This window comes from Macrotis lagotis, chromosome 3 (genome assembly GCF_037893015.1).
Source record: "Macrotis lagotis isolate mMagLag1 chromosome 3, bilby.v1.9.chrom.fasta, whole genome shotgun sequence".
Lineage (NCBI taxonomy): Eukaryota > Metazoa > Chordata > Mammalia > Peramelemorphia > Peramelidae > Macrotis > Macrotis lagotis.
This window is the reverse complement of record NC_133660.1, coordinates 124,046,013-124,065,139: the sequence shown is the minus strand read 5'-3', so window position 1 is coordinate 124,065,139 and position 19,127 is coordinate 124,046,013. Positions and strand designations below refer to the sequence as shown.

Sequence of the window (19,127 nt, the reverse complement as noted above, 5' to 3'; positions counted from 1 at the left end):
TATTTTAATGCTTATTATTTTGCAATAAAGTTTGAGATCTGAAACCAATAAACTCCTTTCTTCCCACTTTTTTTCATGATTATCCTCGAAATTCTTGACATTTTGCTCATACTTTGTTTTTCTTTGCCTGATCATTGATGACTGACAACAATCTGGAGTTGAACAGACTGGAGGCAGTCTTATGAATTTGAGTCCCTTGGTCAGAACTGAGTGGTGGTAGGAGTAGAAGAGGAGGGTAGATAACTCTTGACCATGGGAAGAAGTCAACCCTTAACCTGTCTTGCCAAAAAATCATGGTCCTGGAAGAGATTGTTTATCCAATACAAAATCAAGGTGAAACATAAAACTCTATTTGGCAGTCTTGCTAATTGCATCATGTCTTCTGGTAGAGTTTGACAATTATTATGTTACTGACTGATTGTGTTTTTTTTTCCTCTGCCAATGAGCACTTGTGAGTCCTAGAATGCTTATTATTTCTTTGGTTTAGAAGACATTAGTAGCTGATCTACATTGTATACTGAGTACCTATGTTGCTTTGGAGAGACCTTAGGTATAATGTAAAACCTAAGCTTTAAGGGATTTCTCCCTAGGATTCCAAATTGTGGGGGGTATAAAGAAATTGTAAATTTGGTAGTCTGATTTCTTAGGATTGAATCCATATATCTCCCAGGGTTCAAAGCAGAAGGATTTCTGACTGGAAAGAGAGAGATGATGTAGTGTCCCAGGTCCCTGGACCCAACAGAAGTTCTTATAGTTAACTGTTAATGCATAAAGGATCTATGATTTTATTGGTATGGGACTGCTTCCCCTGATGCAGATTATAATCTATCCATAATCTTACAGAGTTACTTGAAGCTAAATGAGATTAAATGACTTATTCATGATCATAGAACTAGTAAGTGTTAGAGGGAGAATTTAAATCCAGGCCTTCTTGACTCTGAGACCAATGCTTTATCCATTATACTACAATGCACAAAATAAGACCCTAATATTGGCTGAGTTGAATTGAATTGATGTCTGATTTGTTTTAAAATGTTTATGCAGAATGTCCAGTATATTTAGGGGCAATGTTCAAATTATTTTTATTTTTATTTTTAAGTAAGCCCACACACATCCCTGGAGTCTACAATAGAGGAAAAATATCCATGTAGAGCTAGCCAAAAGTCGGGACATTATGACTCTTCTTAAATCTGACCTCATATTAGAAACATTCCTAGCCTGGGGAGGTCAGATGAGGATTCTTGCTTCCATCATCCACTGTCCAGTCATTCTCTGCCACCATGAAAGTCTCTTCAAGTTTATAAAAAAAAAATTATCCATTAAGAAAAAATGGAAGCAAAAGCCTTCCAAGAGAATAGAATGCTGATTTTTCTATTTAAGCTAAGTTGATGTCATTAGTTTTTTTTAATTCCACCGTCATTTCCCAATATACCACCTCCCCAGAGCCATTTCTCGTAAAAAAGCAAAACAGCTAAGCAAACCTACTGTTACAGCAACAATAATCTAACAATGTATGATATTCTTCACCTTTAATCTCCTATTTTTCCTATTGAGAGGAAAATAGTGTTTTCTGGAACCAATTGGGCATTAATTTAAACTGAGATAAAGTACTTTTCAATGCTGTTTTCATTTTTGCTATTGAATTAATTATATATTCTTCTGGTTCTAATTGCTTTATTTGTTATCGGACCCTGCAGATCTTCCTATGTTTCTCTGAATTCTCATGTATATCTAAAACTTTGAAAACTGATCCACACATTTGTGTGTCTATGGTTTATCATATGCATCATTCTATCACATCCTTTTGTCTTAATCTCTTAAGAGGTATCTTGGGGCAGGTAGGCGATGCAGTGGGTAGAACACTGACCCTAGAGTCAGGAGCACCTGAGTTCAAATCTGGCCTCAGACACTTAATAATTACCTAGCTGTGTGACCTTGGGCAAGTCACTTAACCCCATTTGCCTTGCTTTAAAAAAGGGTTTTTTTAAAGCAAACAGCTCACTGTATATACCTTATGTGGCATAGCCATGATAGAAAGTACAATTCACATTTAATAAAATTAAAACAATTATCAATACATTCAACCAAGATTTAACAATAATGAAAATATGTCATATATATACATACATACATAATTCCAAATCCACTCAAATGAAACAATACACTGAAAGATCTAGAAAGAGTAATGAAAAAGGTATGCTTATGTGGGTGTGTTTGAGAGAGAGAGAGAGAGAGAGAGAGAGAGAGAGAGAGAGAGAGAGAGAGAGCCTATTAAGCTCCTACTACACTCAAGACATTTCTTTTCTCTTACTAATTTATTAGTGTCTGGACCTCTGCTCTGCTTTTCTGCGGTACATTCATCTTAATGAAATTTCATTAGAACTGAATAATTTGCACGTCAATTTGTAAGGAGTTGATGATAAAGATATTTTACCTTTTTTTCCCATTTGAAAGAATCTGTTTCCCTCTCCTTAAAGAAGGTATTTTATCACAATGAAGATAATAGTCATAATAATAACAATAACTCTTACATTTGTATAGATATATACATGTAAAGATTGTTTTCAAAACTTTTGCATACAGTAAGAATACCTTTCAACTCCAAACCTTCTCTAAAATCCTAGGGTCAGTTGGGTGCTTTGGGTAATGATATTTAAACAAATATGTCTCAAGCTGTCATTCCAGTACGCAATCTATTACAGACCAGTAATACCCTTATATCAAATAGCCTATTTGACTGAGACAGAGCAACATAGGTATTGACAATGGAAAAACAAATCAGTAGAGAAAACTATGTGAGAGGATGAGGTGGGAGAGTCACTTGGTTCATATTTTCTCTCAGCTTCATCTCTGAAGTCAGTAGGAGATTTACTAGACATTCACCTTGGTAGTTCCAAGGCTGCCCTACCCCAAGACATACATTCAAATTCACCCCCCTTTCCATTGACACCAGACTAGCAAAGCGCTCTCCTTCTCCATCAACTCTACTCTTATGTATCATGCTTTTTAAATAGTCAATCTTCTAAAAATCTCCTCTCCAGCCTTATGATGACATCACTCTACCCAAAACAGAGTTTCTGAGAAAAATGGAGTTCAGGGAGTTGCTCAGAAACTCTCTGAACCTCAAGCAGCATACAAAATAAAATCCTAGAGATAGTCTTCCTTGATTATATGCTCTTTACATCAACTATTCTCATATTGGAGATTGTATTCTTGTTGAGAATGTGGTGGGGAATATTCTGAAAGTGTCAGAGAGCCCATTACCATGGTCTTTCCAGCACGTTGTCAGTCATACTTTCTCTTCAGAGGTTTTCACTTCTTTTCACCAATTTTGCTGTTCTCTTTTCTTTCATCACATTCCCTGCCCTGATGAATTCTTTCTTATTTTTGATTACAAAAAAAGATATACTATCCCTATCATCTTCCTTTCTCTATGGTCTGGAAGCTTTGTTAAATTGTATTTTTGAAAGGTAGAATGATGATCTGGAATATTTGCTAAAGAGAGGGAGTCACAGGGAATTTCAAGGAATTAGGTCCAAATCTTGATGTTATGTCTTTGACACTCCTTAGTTCACCCTTCATACCATTCCATGCCTATGTTTTCATAGTAAGTAAATAAGTAATCTTATTTATATTTTAATTAAGATCAAGATCTCGTTACAGAATTAAACTTTTGAATGGAGCTCTTATTGATAGAACTAGGATTAATGAGCTGACTCCAAAGAGGTTAATACTTTTTCTGGCTTCAACCTACTCGAAAGGATGGGAAGCCTTGATTCATCTGACCAGCATTCATCATTCTGAGGGTCAAGTGATAGGAATTTCTATTTATTCTGATGATAAGTTTTTTATTGAACACACTGAGCAGTAAGCTGAACAATTCAATGCTCTCTGACTAACAGATGATGGAAATAATTGCTTATTCCCACTCCTAGATCACATTAGTAGACAGAATGAATCATGGGTTATATTCCTGGAATGTATGAGGAGTTAATCATCTTAGTGAAATAGGGTAAGGACTTTTGGCAATTCTCTCAAAAATAGGACAAGGCTAAGTGTTGGCCTTTTAAAGGTGTTTTCCAGAACATATATTTTTGAATGTCACATCTGGAAGAAAAATGGCATTTGTAAAGAAACTAATTAAATAGCATCTGGAAAGGAGATGTATGAGAGACATGACAGGTAACTCCAGGTGTTGGAGTGTTATTCAGTTTGTTCTATTTTTTCTGAAGAAAATAGAACTAAGAATAATGATTTGAAGGCATTGGGAGACATTTGATTCAGTGGAAGCCTGGGGAGCAGTTAGGTGGAGCCATAGAGCACAAAGTGATGGACCTGGACATCTTTTTGAGTTCAAATCTGGCCTCAGACACTAACTAGTTGTGTGACCTGTCACCCAACCCTGTTTGCCTCAGTTTCATCATCTATAAAAATGAGCTGGTGAAGGAAATGGCAAACCACTCCAGTATTCCTGCCAAGTAAACCCCAAATGACTACAACAACAAAAATAATAAAGGGAAAATTTCCTAACAGTTGGAGTGTTCCAAAATGAAATGCCAGGGGATATTAAATGGCATATTTTGCCAAATTAGAATTCTTCATCTAGACTAGAGACTGAAGGACCACTAGTCTGGGTTACTACAGGCAGGATGCTTTTTCAGTTCTGGGTTGGACCACAAAAAAATCCTGAGATTTCTTCCAAATCCAAGACGATTTTTGTCTATTACTTGGATAGGAAGCAACTCTCAAAGCCCTATCTCAGACCTAGCCCTATGACAGAGAGTTTCTCTTCAGTTGCTCTATAATATCAATAATATTTCAGAATAACATTATAAGATCATTAATTCAACATTAGAAGGGTTTTTAAAGACTCCTGGTCTTGTTTTTGTTGTTGTTATTTAGTTATTTCAGTTGTGTCTGATTCTTTGTGACTCTTTTTGGAGTTTTGTTGGCAAAAACACTGGAGTGATTTGCCATTTCCTTCACAGACTCATATTACAGATGAGGAAACTGAGACAACCAGGATAAAGTGGCTTGCTCAGGGTCACATGACTAGAACATGTCTGAGACTGGGTTTGAACTTAGGAAGGTGAGTCTAGCTGACCTCACTTAGTTTACTTCCCTCTTGATTTATAAATGAAGAAACTGAGTCTTAGAGAAGTATTTTGTCCAAGATCCCATAGATAACATTTAGCAGATTCCTTCTAACCCAAGTCCTTTTCCAAACTTAACTTTCTTTCTGTTCTATCCCATTGTCTTCCTTTTGGAGGTCCCTTTTGTCTCTCTATTTCTGCCACAAGCCAGTCACATTCATGATGCACCCACTATGATAAGCAAGGATACAAAAAGAAAGGCAAAAGCAAGTGCTACTCTCAAGGAGCTTACAATCTAATGGGGAGATACCATGCAAGAGACTATGTATGAACAAGGTATAAACAGGCTAAACTGGAAAAAAAATCAATGGAGGGTGGGCACTAGCATTATAGGTTATTGTTCATCCTTCCTTCTTAGAGAATCAATGACATCAGGATGGCCAGGTCTTGATTTACAGGTGAACTGGATTTATGCCAGGCAGAGTTATACAAAGTTATAGCCTCACTCTCTCCTCCAGAGCCATTGGAGTCCAGTGGCAAAAGCTCAAGAGGACTGGACTTGCATTAAAGGGGATCTTTGCATTAAAGGCTTCTCGTAGAAGATGGGATTTTAGCTGGGACTTGAAGAAAGGGAAGGAAGTGAGGAGGCAAGGATGAGAAATGTCGCAAGTGAGTATCAGTATGGAGGTCACTGGACACTGTACATACCCTCAGATATTCCAAATCTCTTGCTTAGTTTCCTGATCTCAGTTTAGATACCTCCTTTCCTCCTTTTTTGTTCACCGAAGACAAAAAATATAAGGGATATGGATAGAGATGGTCCTGCACTTTGTTTTCTCTTGAAACAACATGGTAGCTAACTGTGTAATAAGACTAGACTTAGTGTCTTATTAAATGGGAATGGTACTAACTAGCTCAAGAAAATTGTTAGATAGATATAGATACCCACAAAAGCACACATACATATGTACATATGCATATATGTGTAAACAACCATATAGGTTTATATATTTATGTGTGTGTATCTGAAGATATAGATATATATTTGATTTAGGCATCTACTAAAATATGATTTCCAACACACCAATTCTCTTGTCAAGACCAAAATCTTTTGAACTTTTATAAAGTTCATAAGATCATCCTCTGCTCAAGGGGAGGAAGAAGAGACATTGCCTCTTTCTTCTCCTTCTGTGCCCCCACCCAACACTCCCTCTACCAAGGGATTCTATCTGGCAAACTTGGCGGTGACTGGAATATATTCTACCACTTAGGCTGACCTCCCATGGGAGGGCCCTATTCCAAAGTGGCTGGTTTTATTTCAAGCCCTCCTTGTGTTCTTCAGTTGTATCCAACCCTTTATGACCTCCATGGACCAGTGAGTCCATGGACCAAAGCAAGTCAGACCCTTCTATCCTCCACTTTCTTTCCAAGCCCCACAGGATACAACTAACTTTTTTTTCTCAATCCCGAAGCAGCTCTTCTGTTTCATTCCTTCTAAAATTGGAATACTGCTGCTCCTTTCAAATTTTATTAAACACCTAGTTTTATAACTTTCATTTATTGGTTCTGTAGAGGTATTCTCATAGAAGTAGCTAAATAGAATGCTGGACCTGGAGTCTCAAACACAAGTTCATACCCAGTTTCAGACACTTTTCTACCTATGTATCCCTGGATAAATCACTTTACTGCTTTCTGACTCAGTTTCCTCAACTGTAAAATGAGACTCAATAGCTCTCATCTCCCAGTGAGTATTGTGAGGATCAAATGAGATAATATTTACGAAATACTTAGCATAAAGTCTGCCACATAATAAATGCTTATTTCCTTCCCATCTCCTCACCTGATGAAGGTATCAGCATCTTCTTGGTTACTTTAAGTACAGTGGAGGTGATTGATTGATTAAATTGATACCCCCTCCTCCTTTATAAGAACATCATAGATCTAGAGGGACTTTAGAAACCACTGAGTGATACCCTCATTTTACAAATGAGGAAACAGAGGCAGATAGAGGTTAAGTAAATTGACCAGAATCAAAGAGTTAGTCAAGCTATCTGAAGCTGGATTTGAACTCAGGTCTTTCTGACTCCACTCCATCACCCTATCTACCATACCACACTGCAAGGGGGAACTTACAATCTCTCAAATCTCAATTTCCTCATGTATAATGGAAGGGATTGATCTCAATGACCTTTATTTTTCCCAATGGTATTGTAATTTATTAGCAGTATCAAATACAGGAAAATGTAGACAAACTTTTCAACAAGAAATAGAAGCAACTATGGGAAAGTCAAAATTTTTTGAACTGGTAAATGTTTAACCAAAGGATATTCTGGCAAATATTTAACAACAGGCCCTCCATGGGGGGGGGGGGGGAAGTACTTACTATACCCTTATAAATATAATTTTCATTAATTTCCATTTTCTCTGAAACTTTCTTAAGTACAGGCAACCAATGGAACAATAAATGAAGCATTGATTTTTCTCAATTTTCAAGGTATAAATGCTCACACTGAAAATTTAACAATTGGCTCTCACCAGTAGGAACTGATGCTATCATACCATTGTTAGAAAACTATGAGGCACATGATAAGTCACATATTTTTCCCTCTCTTACACCCTCTTCCCAGAGTAAAGATTTCCTTCCCCCCCTTTTTTTCTTTCAATGACTTTTATTATCCTTTTCATCTCAAAAATCCATGATTCTATGACTTTTCCAGGTTCCAGAACATGGAAATATTGACATAGATGTGTAAAAAACCTTGACCATTATGCATTTTGGAGCATTTATTCAATTAAAAAACATTAATTTTCTCTTCTTCCAACCCTGAAATTGGGGGGGGGATGTTTTTTAATGAAAATATGAACTTATGCAAAACAAAATCCTACATTGTCCATGCCCATAAATGCAAGTCTATTTATGCATCTTGATTCCATTTTCTCTCTGTTTCAGAAGGTGGGTAGTATAGCTCATCAATGGTCCAACCAGATAAATGCAGATAAAATCACAGTCATAGATTTTGAACAAGAAGGCACATTAAAGGTCATCCAATCCAGGTTTCTCATTTTTCTGATAAAGAAACTGAGATTTGAAGAGCTACAACATAGTAAGTGGAAATGCTTGGATTCTCACCCAGCATTCTTTTCATTCTGCTATACTTGTTCCATCATGGGATGAGTAAAGATGAGTCTAATGAGTAAAGATTCTTTCAGCAAGATTGTTGTTTGCAGAACAAAGGTTTCTGCAGCTTGTTGGAGTTGTCTTTTTGCCCAGTGTATTGAACCAATGATTTATAAGCAGGACTGTGAGCATTTTCCTTAAGAGGTTTCTGTTCTGCCATCAAACCCAAAGGAGCTAAGTCTTATTCTCTTGTCAAACCACCATTCTTGGTTTGTTTCAAAATGTTCTTTACAGATACTCTTGGGATAACCAAAGAAAATTTGAACAAAAATTCTTCTTTCTTTATAAGGATTTTTTGAAATGGGGGGAGGGATCCACAGTCTGTCTGGTCACTTGGTTTTATGAATTTTGCCTTTAAAATTAAAGGAGAAAAAGGAAAAGGGCATTAGTCTCATGGCTGGTGATATGCCATCTGTCACTCCCTTTGGTACGATGTCAAACACATCTCTGAGCAGTTGAGCATTTAATGGGGTGTATTGGACTAATATTATTGATACCATTGACTGACACCCAAATATCATTTAACCAATAGGCAACAGTTAATTTTTTTCTTTTAAAGATTTTATTTATTTTGAGTTTTACAATTTTCCCCTAATCTTACTGCCCTCCGCCCACCCCTACGGAAGGCAATTTGCCAGTCTTTACATTGTTTCCATGGTATACATTGATCCAAATGTAATAAGAGAGAAATCATATTCTTAAGGAAGAAAAATAAAGTATAAGTGATAGCAAGATTATATAATAAGATATAAGTTTTTTTTCCTAAATTAAAGGTAATATTCTTTGGTCTTTGTTCAAACTCCACAATTCTTTCTCTGGATACAGATAGTATTCTCTGTCGACGATTGCCTCAAATTGTCCCGGATTTTTGCACTGATGGAATGAGTAAGTCCATCAAGGTTGATCACCTCCCCCATGCAACAGTTAACTTTTACAAAGAGATATATACTGAGGAGATATAATAAGAAGAGAGATATGCATTTTACCTGCTGAACTGGAGGCATACTCTTCCCATTACCATTTTGATGGTAAGAGGAGAATGGATTTAAATTCAAAGTAACTTCTCTACGAAGTGCTCTTACAAATTACTCTTATCTGATAGACAAGTTGTTTCCTCTTAGTTTCCATCCATCCATCCATCCATCCATCCATCCATCCATCCATCCATCCATCTATCCATCCATCCAATGCTATTAGGGACAAGCAGATCACTACTCACCAGACCAAACTGGCAGGGGCCTCTGAACTGACCTCCAATTCCTGTCCCTTTGGTGTTCTGCTGATCATTTGAAACTCAAAAGATCACAGACTAGAGTGTCATCTCCAATGTTCCTTCATCTAAGGCAGGAAATAATATATACAACAGGGAGATAAGCAATAGCAGAATCATGAACTCATCACTTTATGCTAGTTCAGGTGAGAAGAGTAGGACTTTGACACTCTCTCTACATGGAAGCTTATTGTAATTATTGTCTCTTTACTCAAATGCAGCCAGAGAAGGAAGAGACTGAGTTGCCTCTGTGGGAGTTTTTTGTAGTTCTGGCTTAGTAGTGAATCAAAAAGATATATATTGAATGGACTGGAAACACCGATAGAATAACTATTCATGCATAGAAATCCACATGAGGTTTGCATAATGAATCTTTACTCATTAGGTTAGCATAGGTTAGCATGCCATATGCATTCAAAAAGGCTGACCTCTCATTGGCTAGTCCCTTGTTACATTTAAAAATTATAAACTAAACTTTAAAAATGAAAAATGGAATAGCAGACTTACAGATAGAAGAGTCCTTAGAATCTCTAATTCAACACTTATTTTAGAGCTGAGAAATTGAAAGGCATAAAACTTTTTCATGATTACACAAGGAATAAGTATCCAAGAGGGGATTTAAACTTTGTTCCTCTGACATCATATTTCCACTACTCTACACTGACTAGAGCAGCTAAGTGCTGCAGTAGATAGAGTGCCGAACCTGGGGTCAGGAAAATCTGAGTTCAAATACAACCTTAGATACTCACTAACTGTGTGACCCTTGGCAAATCATTAATCCTGTTGGTCTCTGTTTTCTCATCTGTAAAATAAGCTGGAGAAGAAAATGGAAAACCTCTCCATTATCTTTACCAAGAAAACCCCAAATGGGGTCCCAAAGATTTGAACATGACTGAAGAAAATGGCTGAACAACAACACAATGATTCCCTGATTGCTTATGTATAGTGAATATTTAGTATATATTTTAGAATAGACTTTCAGAGAGCTATGAAAACATTGATTTTTTTAAACATTAGGGCTCAAATGGGCATCCCCACCTTCTGCTATATGCACACTTAGAGTGACCTTGGTGATGGCCCTTCTGCTTAACCTCAATTTTCTCATCTGTAAAAAGGGGATAATGATGCCTGCATTGTTGACCTACCAGAGCTGTTAATGGGTGAGAATTCTTGAAAGCCTAAAGTGCTATAGAAATGTGAGTTGTTATTATAAAGATAAAATGATTTCATTCATTTAAATTGTGTGAAGTGCAGTTGAATCAAATTTCCATTAATATCATCAGCTTTGTTAAATCACTTGTATCAATTTCTAAAAGCACTGCTGACACTCATGATAAAGATTCATGGTTTCACAAATAATGCTCTCTTTTTCCTCTTCTGTGTATCAAGGAGAGCTATAGATGAAGTGCCAGGCCTGGAGACAGGAAGACCTGACTTCAAATCTGATCTCAGATACTTCCTAGCTCTGTTTGTCTCAGTTTTCTCATCTGTAAAATGAACTAGAGAAGGAAGTGGCAAGCCACTCCATTATCTTTGCCAAAGAAATCCCAAATGGTGTTACAAAGAGTTGGACCCCCACTGAAACAACTACAACAAACTCAACAAAATATTAACAGGGCATTGGTTAATAAGAGATCAATTCTGAGAGCACATACCTTTGGTGGATTTATTTCTGGGAGCTCATGGTGATGTGAAATGAAGGAGACTAGATATACCCTTGAATGCATGACTAATCATTTGCTAATGAAACAAACTTTTGCTTGGCAGCTAAATTGGAGCTAGGAGTACAGGCAAAAGATTCCTAACAAGTCAACACAACCCCTTTCCTTCCCTGGGATCCAGAAAAGAAGATAAACTGCTGTGAAACTCCAGATGGGGAAGGTTCCTCAGGTCCTCTCTTACCTGGAGCCAGCAGTAAGCCATAGGCATATTACCTTGAAGTTTTTTACTGTTTCTGCAGTGTCTATTCTTTCCTGCCTTAGGTAAAAGAGATGACATGGATTTAGCTGTGACCCTGTCAAATGTGAAAGGTTAGAAGAGTCACAAGAGATTATGGAGGTGAAATCCATGCTAGTTTATAAGACAGAAGAATTCATCAGCCCAGAGGACCCAACCAAGCATATACTGGCTCTGAAGCCAAAATGATGGGATTTACAAGTAAGACATTGACTATGTACAATGACCATGGCACATGTGAAAGTGAACTTGGTGGAGGCAAATGCTTTGGGGCAAATACTTCAAGATTGAGCCCATTCTTCTTAGGGAGTGATGGTGATGTTTATCCTTCATTCTCAAAGAAGACCATGATATCAGGGAAGTGATGCCATGACATGCACATGAATTGAATTTGAGTGAGGGGGGCTGTGCTAAGTCACCAGTCTTACTTTCTCTTCTGGAACCATCTGGAATCAGGACTACTGGAGATGACCCAGGATAAGAGGCAACCAGGGTTAAGTGACTAGTCCAAGGTCACACAACTAGTAAATGTCAAGGGTCTGAGGCCAGATTTGAAATTAGGTGTTCCAGACTCCAGGACTGGTACTCTAACCACCTACTCAGGGACTAAAGTGGTATAGGGGAGAATGTGTCCTCAGGTAAAAAGTCAGGTAGATCTATGAATACTATTCATGCTATATTTTTTCAATAAATATTCTTTTGCAAAAGTTAAATGGTTAAGGAGGGATGGGAATTCAGGGAAGCTTGGAGGAATTTGCATGAACTGATGCTGAATGAGATGAGCAGAACCAGAAAAACACTGTACACTCTAACAGCAACATGGAGTGATGATCAACCTTGATGGACTTGCTCATTCTATCAGTGCAACAATCAGGGACAATTTGGGGCTGTCTGCAATGGAGAATACCATCTATATCCAGAGAAAGAACTGTGGAGTTTGAACAAAGACCAAGGACTATTAACTTTAATTAAAAAAAAAAAAAAACTGATATCTTATTGTCTGATCTTGCTATCTCTTATACTTTATGTTTCTTCCTTAAGGATAGGATTTCTCTTTCATCACACTCAATTTGGATCAATGTATACCATGGAAACAATGTAAAGACCAACAAATTGCCTTCTGTGGGGGGAGGGAAGTAAGATTAGGAGAAAAATTGTAAAACTCAAAATAAATAAAATCTTTAAAAAAAGTTAAATGGTTAAATGATTTTAGGGCACTAATTCTTGGTAACTGATGTTGAGGAGAGTATATTGAAAGAGGAATTTAAACCAATTAAGCATTAAAGAAAACTCCCCACATTACCCCTCGAAAGTATAGAACTCAGAGGGGAAAATGTAGGAAGACTTGCTTTTAGGAGCACTTTGTGAAAGAAGTATTTTGTTGCTGTTGCACTGTTGAGTCATTTTAGTCACATCTAACTCTTTATGACCCTATTTGTGTCGTGTTGTTCTTTTTTTTGGTACTGGAGAATTGCCATTTCCTTTTTCAGCTCATTTTATAGATGAGGAAACTGAGGCAAACAGGGTTCAGTAATTTGCCCAGGATTATACTTGGTGAATGTCTGAAGCTGGATTTGAAGTTGAAGTTTCTTGCCTCTAGGTCTAGCCACTCTATCCACAAGAATGGGATAAAAGTCCCCAAAGCTTATAAGACCTGGTATATAGAAGTTCTTTCCTTCCGCCCTCCCTTCCTCCCTTCCTCCCTCCCTTCCTCCCTCCCTTCCTCCTTCCATTCCTTCCTTCCTTCCTTCCTTCCTTCCTTCCTTCCTTCCTTCCTTCCTTCCTTCCTTCCTTCCTTCCTTCCTTCCTTCCTTCCTTTTTTCTTCTCTTCCTTCCATCGTTCCTTTTGAAGGGATTGCTTAAATTAAATATAAAAACATAAAATTTAATTTTAAAAAATGAAAATATTGCTGATCATCTTATGAAGTAATCCTATCAGGTGACACTTATGGAGACTTTGGGACTTATAAAATGCTTTATAGACAAAATTTAACAAAATTAACAAAAAAATCCAAGTGAGAGACTAGAGCAAACATGATTATCCAATCTTTACAAATAAGGAAATTGAGCTTGAGAGAAAGTATTTGCCCAAGATTCTAGGACAGGCCTCAACTCTGACTCCAAGTATCATATTTTGACTTAGAGTTTATGAATATGGTTGTAAGAGCATGGGGACTTGTATTCTTGGGGATCTGAATTCAGTTCTTGTTAGTAATGCTATCTGAATGATCCTGGGTAAGTCACTTTTCCCCTCTAAGCTTTGGTTTCTTCATCTGTAAAATGAGAATAATTAAGCTTATCTACCTAAAAAGAGAGCACTTTATCAACCTTATAGTACTATATACAATGAATATGAGTTATGGTCATACAAGTCTGCCTCAGAGGATATAATATATGCTATTCTGAAAAAATCTATTAGTGAATATGTTGCTCTCCTTTCTATGTACACCAACAAGTATGGTTTTTGAAAATATATGCTGCATTTGTTCCTATAAGAACATCATTGTAAGTGAAGTGGCACATGTGTGTTTCTATTACATGTAACTGAACCTTAAAAAAATCAGACTTCTTTTGACCACAGTAAGGGAAAAAATATATGTAGTACATCATTAGTGGGGAATTTTCAAGTTTTACCTCTTAATTTGTATTAAAATTTTTGTGTTGGAAGTTTCTGCCTAAGGATATCCCTTGAATTCCCTCCTCAGGACCCCACCCCATCCAAAAGGTATTTAATGCATGAAATTGTTTGTGTTTTAAAATTCACCCTCTCCCTACAGTGATGTCAGACATATGGTAATGGTTGCTTAATGTGCCAATAATGGAGGGTGTTTGTTTATATTTAGTATAAACAAATGACAACTGTTATGAACATGTGTAGAAAATTCTCCTTGGATGAAATCAATTGTGCTTTGTATGTTTAAGGGTCACTTTTACTAAATGAGTTTCTTATGTCCAAAAAAAAAAAAACCCAAACCCAAGCAAGAAGGAAGGAGAAACTTCATGAGTAAAACAGTTGCATTTAAATTCAAATATTAATAACTGTGAGAGTAGAATTCTAAATGGTTAACTCTCTTAAAATGGTACCATTAAGAAATGAATCACTTTATACAAACTTTTATTTGACCTTTTCATGAAAGCAAGTTCAGACTCTTAGATTTCACCTTCATTTTGACTCCAACCATCATCAACTCCAACACCACCAGAATAGGGAGTGTTAAAAGCTCAGAAAAGTTGGGAGGGGGTGAGGGCAGGATTGATGTTGAGAGAATGTTGTTCAAGAGATGCTCAGCCAAGGTTAACTCTGTGTTCAGAGTTCACAATGTTAATGGCAATAATGTTTTGATTGATCTTCCTTTCTGTAAATTGTTTGCTAGAAAAATAATTTAACCTTTTTTTTGATGCTTGATAGTCATTCACTTGAGTTGAATATGGGTTAATTTATTTGTATCAAAAAGAGAGGTCTGACAAAGAGTACAAGATGTTTACATTTGGGGGGGCAATATTGTCCTTTATCATCCATTTGTATGAATTAAGTTATTGTTATAAATCTGTAACCTGTATTTTTGAGTCATGAACAATTTATGGTTTTGAAGTTTGTAATTATGACTTTGCAACTGAAATTTAGTTTAGTGATTGTGTCTGACTTTAAAAATGTCTCTGGGTAATAAGAGTTAAGTATTTCCAGTGACACTGTGTTTGAGACTTTTTCTGACATTTGGTGATAGTTCCTGGCTTGTCCCATATATCGCAAATTAGCCCTACTTTGAAGAAATTCCCAAGAACTTTTGTTAACAATCTTTTGCTAATGAAATTAGGACCCTTACACATACACCTAGTCTTAAAAAAGAGAAGAAATAGAGTTGGAGAACTGCTGAAGAAGGATAGGTAGAGTAGAGTTTAAACACAGAGAGTGGACTCAGGTCCCCAAGTAAGGTTGAACCTAATCCACACTTCTGCATCCCAGCCTCTTGGTCTCAGATTTAGCATTGGCAGAGTTACAAAGGGACACCAAGAGGAGGAACCATCATCCAGGACAGGAGTTCTAAGTCAAATTTCTAGATTGAGAGGAAGACTTCCCAGACCAAAGAAAGTCTCAAGTTAGAGAAACATCCTGTGGCAGAAAAAAACTTGCATCATGTTCTTCACTGATTCCACAAGTCAAGTAAACTATTACCAACTGATGACCAACGAGACCCCAAGTTCTTTCCATATTCAAGAAAACCTCAACCAGTCTTGCTCAAGTCTGGAAGTTCATCTATATCCCTGAGAAGCTGGAGGATCACCAGAAAACAGAGTTACCTTGACTTATTGGGGGGGGGTGTTGTGTGTATTGAACATCATGTTAGGCAAAATAAAATATGACCTTTACTCAATGTATTTCTATCTTTGGTTCCTTTTAAAAAATTATTTATTAAGGTAATGAGGTTAAATGACTTGCCGAAGATCACACAGCTAGGTAATTCAGGTCCTCCTGACTGCAGTGCTTGTGCTCTATCCACTGTGCCACCTAGCAGATCCTGTTTCTTGCCTGAAAATTGAGTGCCTTATTACCTTTTTGTGGTAACCTAGTCCCAAATTAAATTTGATATTTCCAGAGAAAACTCAAGGTGGGGTTAAATGAGCCAAATTCTAATATTCCCAAGGGTGAAACACGGATTTGGGGCATGTCTCAAAAATATATAAAGAAGGAATCCCCCCAAATTTGCAACTGTTCCATAAAAACTCAGAACTTTGTTTAGGGGTATGGGCTCCTTATGCATTAAGAAAATTATGTGAGATTTTATTCAGTCTACTTGCCCTAAAATTCAAGTTCATTCTAGGAATCACTCCAAGTTTTATATTCCTCCCCTCCTGCCCCCCCAAAAGAACAAATACTATTAGGAAATTATACCTCAGGGGTCCACAGAATCACTTTAAGATCCCTATGTTTTGGTCTTGATTCATCTTAAAAACAGAATTATTGAGAACTTGTCTGTTTTTGATTTTAGAAGAGTTTTTCATTCCATATTTTTTAAAAAAATGCCAAAATGTCCAAAAAACTTTTATTAAGGTTGTGGGACCTCAGGGTCCTGATTTGGTGTGGATGACCATTTGGATTACAACAGTACTAATTATACCTTTTCTAAGAACAAAAGATATAGGAACATTAGCAATTAAGAATCCATAATGGGGGGCAGCTAGGTGACCTAGTAGATAGAACACTGGCCCTGGAGTCAGGAGCACCTGAGTTCAAATCCAGACTAATAATGAATAATTACCTAGCTATGTGATCTTGGGCAAGTCACTTAACCCCATTGACTTAAATAAATAAAATAAAATTAACAAAGAATCCATGATGAAAATTATATGCAGTGATAGTCAATATGATGCCCTATCCCTCTCTTGGTCCCTGAGAGGTGCATTCCTGGTTCCAATAGCAGCAGTTTAAGGGAAGAGTGAAAATCTTTCCATGTCAGAAAAGTAACAACCCTTCTGGCTAAAGATTTCTTTCATTCTCCAAATGTTGGATACTACGTCAACCTGGAATCAGAAGGATAATTACTTGAGGAATTATCAAAAACATGGCCTACCTGAAATTCTTCACCATGTCTCTAGATTTTCTCTCTCCTCTATTTTTACAATTTTGTTCTCCATGTGGTTAAATATTTACCATACCATCGATAATCCAGGTACCTTTTTATCTTGCTTCTATGTAAAACAAGTAAGACTTAATAGGAATCTCATCAAAATCTACTACAGAGGCATTTGAATCTTCATGGTCAATGGGATGTTGAACTCTTCCTTTTCTGTACAAATAGCTCATTGACTAAAGAAAAAACTAACAGACATAAAAGATATGATCTTGCTGGCTCTCTGACTGTGGATCAAATCAGAATGGGATGAAATATATTCATATTTGTGTTGAGGGAAAAAATGTGACATACAACAATGCTTCACAGGCATTTCCACAAATATTGTTCCATAGTAGCAGATGTTAATCTTTCCTAGATACATCTAAGAGTCTTCTAGCATCAACAACCTTCTATCTCTGGTTCCTGATTGACTCTTAAGACAGTTGTGTGCATGCATGTGTGCATTCATGTGTGTGTATCATGTGTGTGTGTGTGTGTGTGTGTCTGTTTTTGGAACATTTGGGAGGCTGATTGCCAGTGGGTTTTCCGTATTCCTAGTTCATATGGATATCAATTCCTTTTAATTGGCTGAAATGAGATCATCTTTTTTTTTCTTTTTTGGAAAGATTTTATTTATTTTGAGTTTTACAGTTTTTTTTCCCATTCTTGCTTCCCTCCCCTACCCCCTACAGAAGGCATTCTGTTAGTCTTTACATTGTTTCCATGGTATACATTGATCTCAGTTGAATGTGATGAGAGAGAAATCATATCCTTAAGGAAGAAAAATAAAGTATAAGAGATAGCAAAATTATATAATAAGATAATAGGGTTTTTTCCCTAAATTGAAGGTAATAGTCTTTGGTCTTTGTTCAAACTCCACAATTCTTTCTCTGGATACAGATGGTATTCTCCATTGCAGATAGCCCAAAATTGTTCCTGATTGTTGCACTTGAAGGAATGAGCAAGTCCATCAAGGTTGATCATCACCCCATGTTGCTGTTAGGATGTACAGTGTTTTTCTGGTTCTGCTCATCTTGCTCAGCATCCGTTCATGAAAATTCTTTCTGACTTTTCTGAATTCTCATCCCTCCTGGTTTCTAAGAGAACAATAGTATTCCATGACAGACATACCACAGTTTGTTAAGCCATTCCCCAATTGAAGGACATTCACTTAATTTCCAATTCTTTGCCACCCATAAACAGGGCTGCTATGAATATTTTTGTACAAGTGGTATTTTTTACCCTTTCTGACATAATCTCATCTGGGTATAGATCCAGTAGTGGTATTGCTGGATCAAAGGGTATGCACTAAAATGAGATCATCTTAAACAACTTGTAGAAAATATCTCATTGAAATTTTCATGATTTAAATCATATTTGCCTTTTTTCTAGCATGGAAAAATATAGGTTAATGACAACAATGTTTTATACATGAAAAGGTCAAAAAATTGAACTTAAATGCTGTAAAATGATAATGACTAAGAGATATGAAAATGTGCCTCCCTCCCTTCTTTAGAACATTGAAGGATTTGGTGATTTTTTTGGTTAGTTTTGTTGAATTACTCTTTCTTTTCTCTCCTTTTTATTCTTTGTTAAAAGGGATGACTGTTTAAAGGGGTAGAGAGAGATATCTAGCTACATTAAGTTGATGAAAAAGCAAAAATATGCCAATAAGAATATTTCACAAAAGAGAAAACAAAAATATGCAATATAACATCATGATGTGGAATTCTAATCTTAGAAATCTCTGAATAAATAGGATGACAGAGTACTTTGTGAATTATAAACTACTTAAAATTGTAAACTGTAAAGTATCACTATTATTATGTAGCCAAGAGACGACAAAGAGCAATGAAGATCATTCTTGTCATCAGAAAGACCTGAATTTAAGGGCTGTTTCTTTCATGAACTAACTGCAAGCGACCATGGCCTAGTGATGTAATCTCTCAAGGCTACAGGCTACCTCCTACAAACTGCCCATCTGCAAGGGGCAGGGAAGGGAATTTCCACACCAGGCA

General features: G+C 36.7%; 1 protein-coding gene and 1 long non-coding RNA gene across 11 annotated transcripts in view; both read right to left on the bottom strand.

Annotated features, from left to right (window-relative positions):
* ANAPC10 (anaphase promoting complex subunit 10) overlaps nucleotides 1-19,127 on the bottom strand; it is a 694,704-nt gene that overhangs the window by 399,527 nt on the left and 276,050 nt on the right. The window lies entirely within an intron of this gene.
* Nucleotides 1-19,127, bottom strand: part of LOC141516226 (uncharacterized) — a 100,343-nt gene that overhangs the window by 9,409 nt on the left and 71,807 nt on the right. The window contains exon 4 of the long non-coding RNA XR_012476640.1: nucleotides 9,491-9,609. This is a non-coding gene — a long non-coding RNA (uncharacterized LOC141516226). The remainder of the gene's footprint in view (nucleotides 1-9,490; nucleotides 9,610-19,127) is intronic.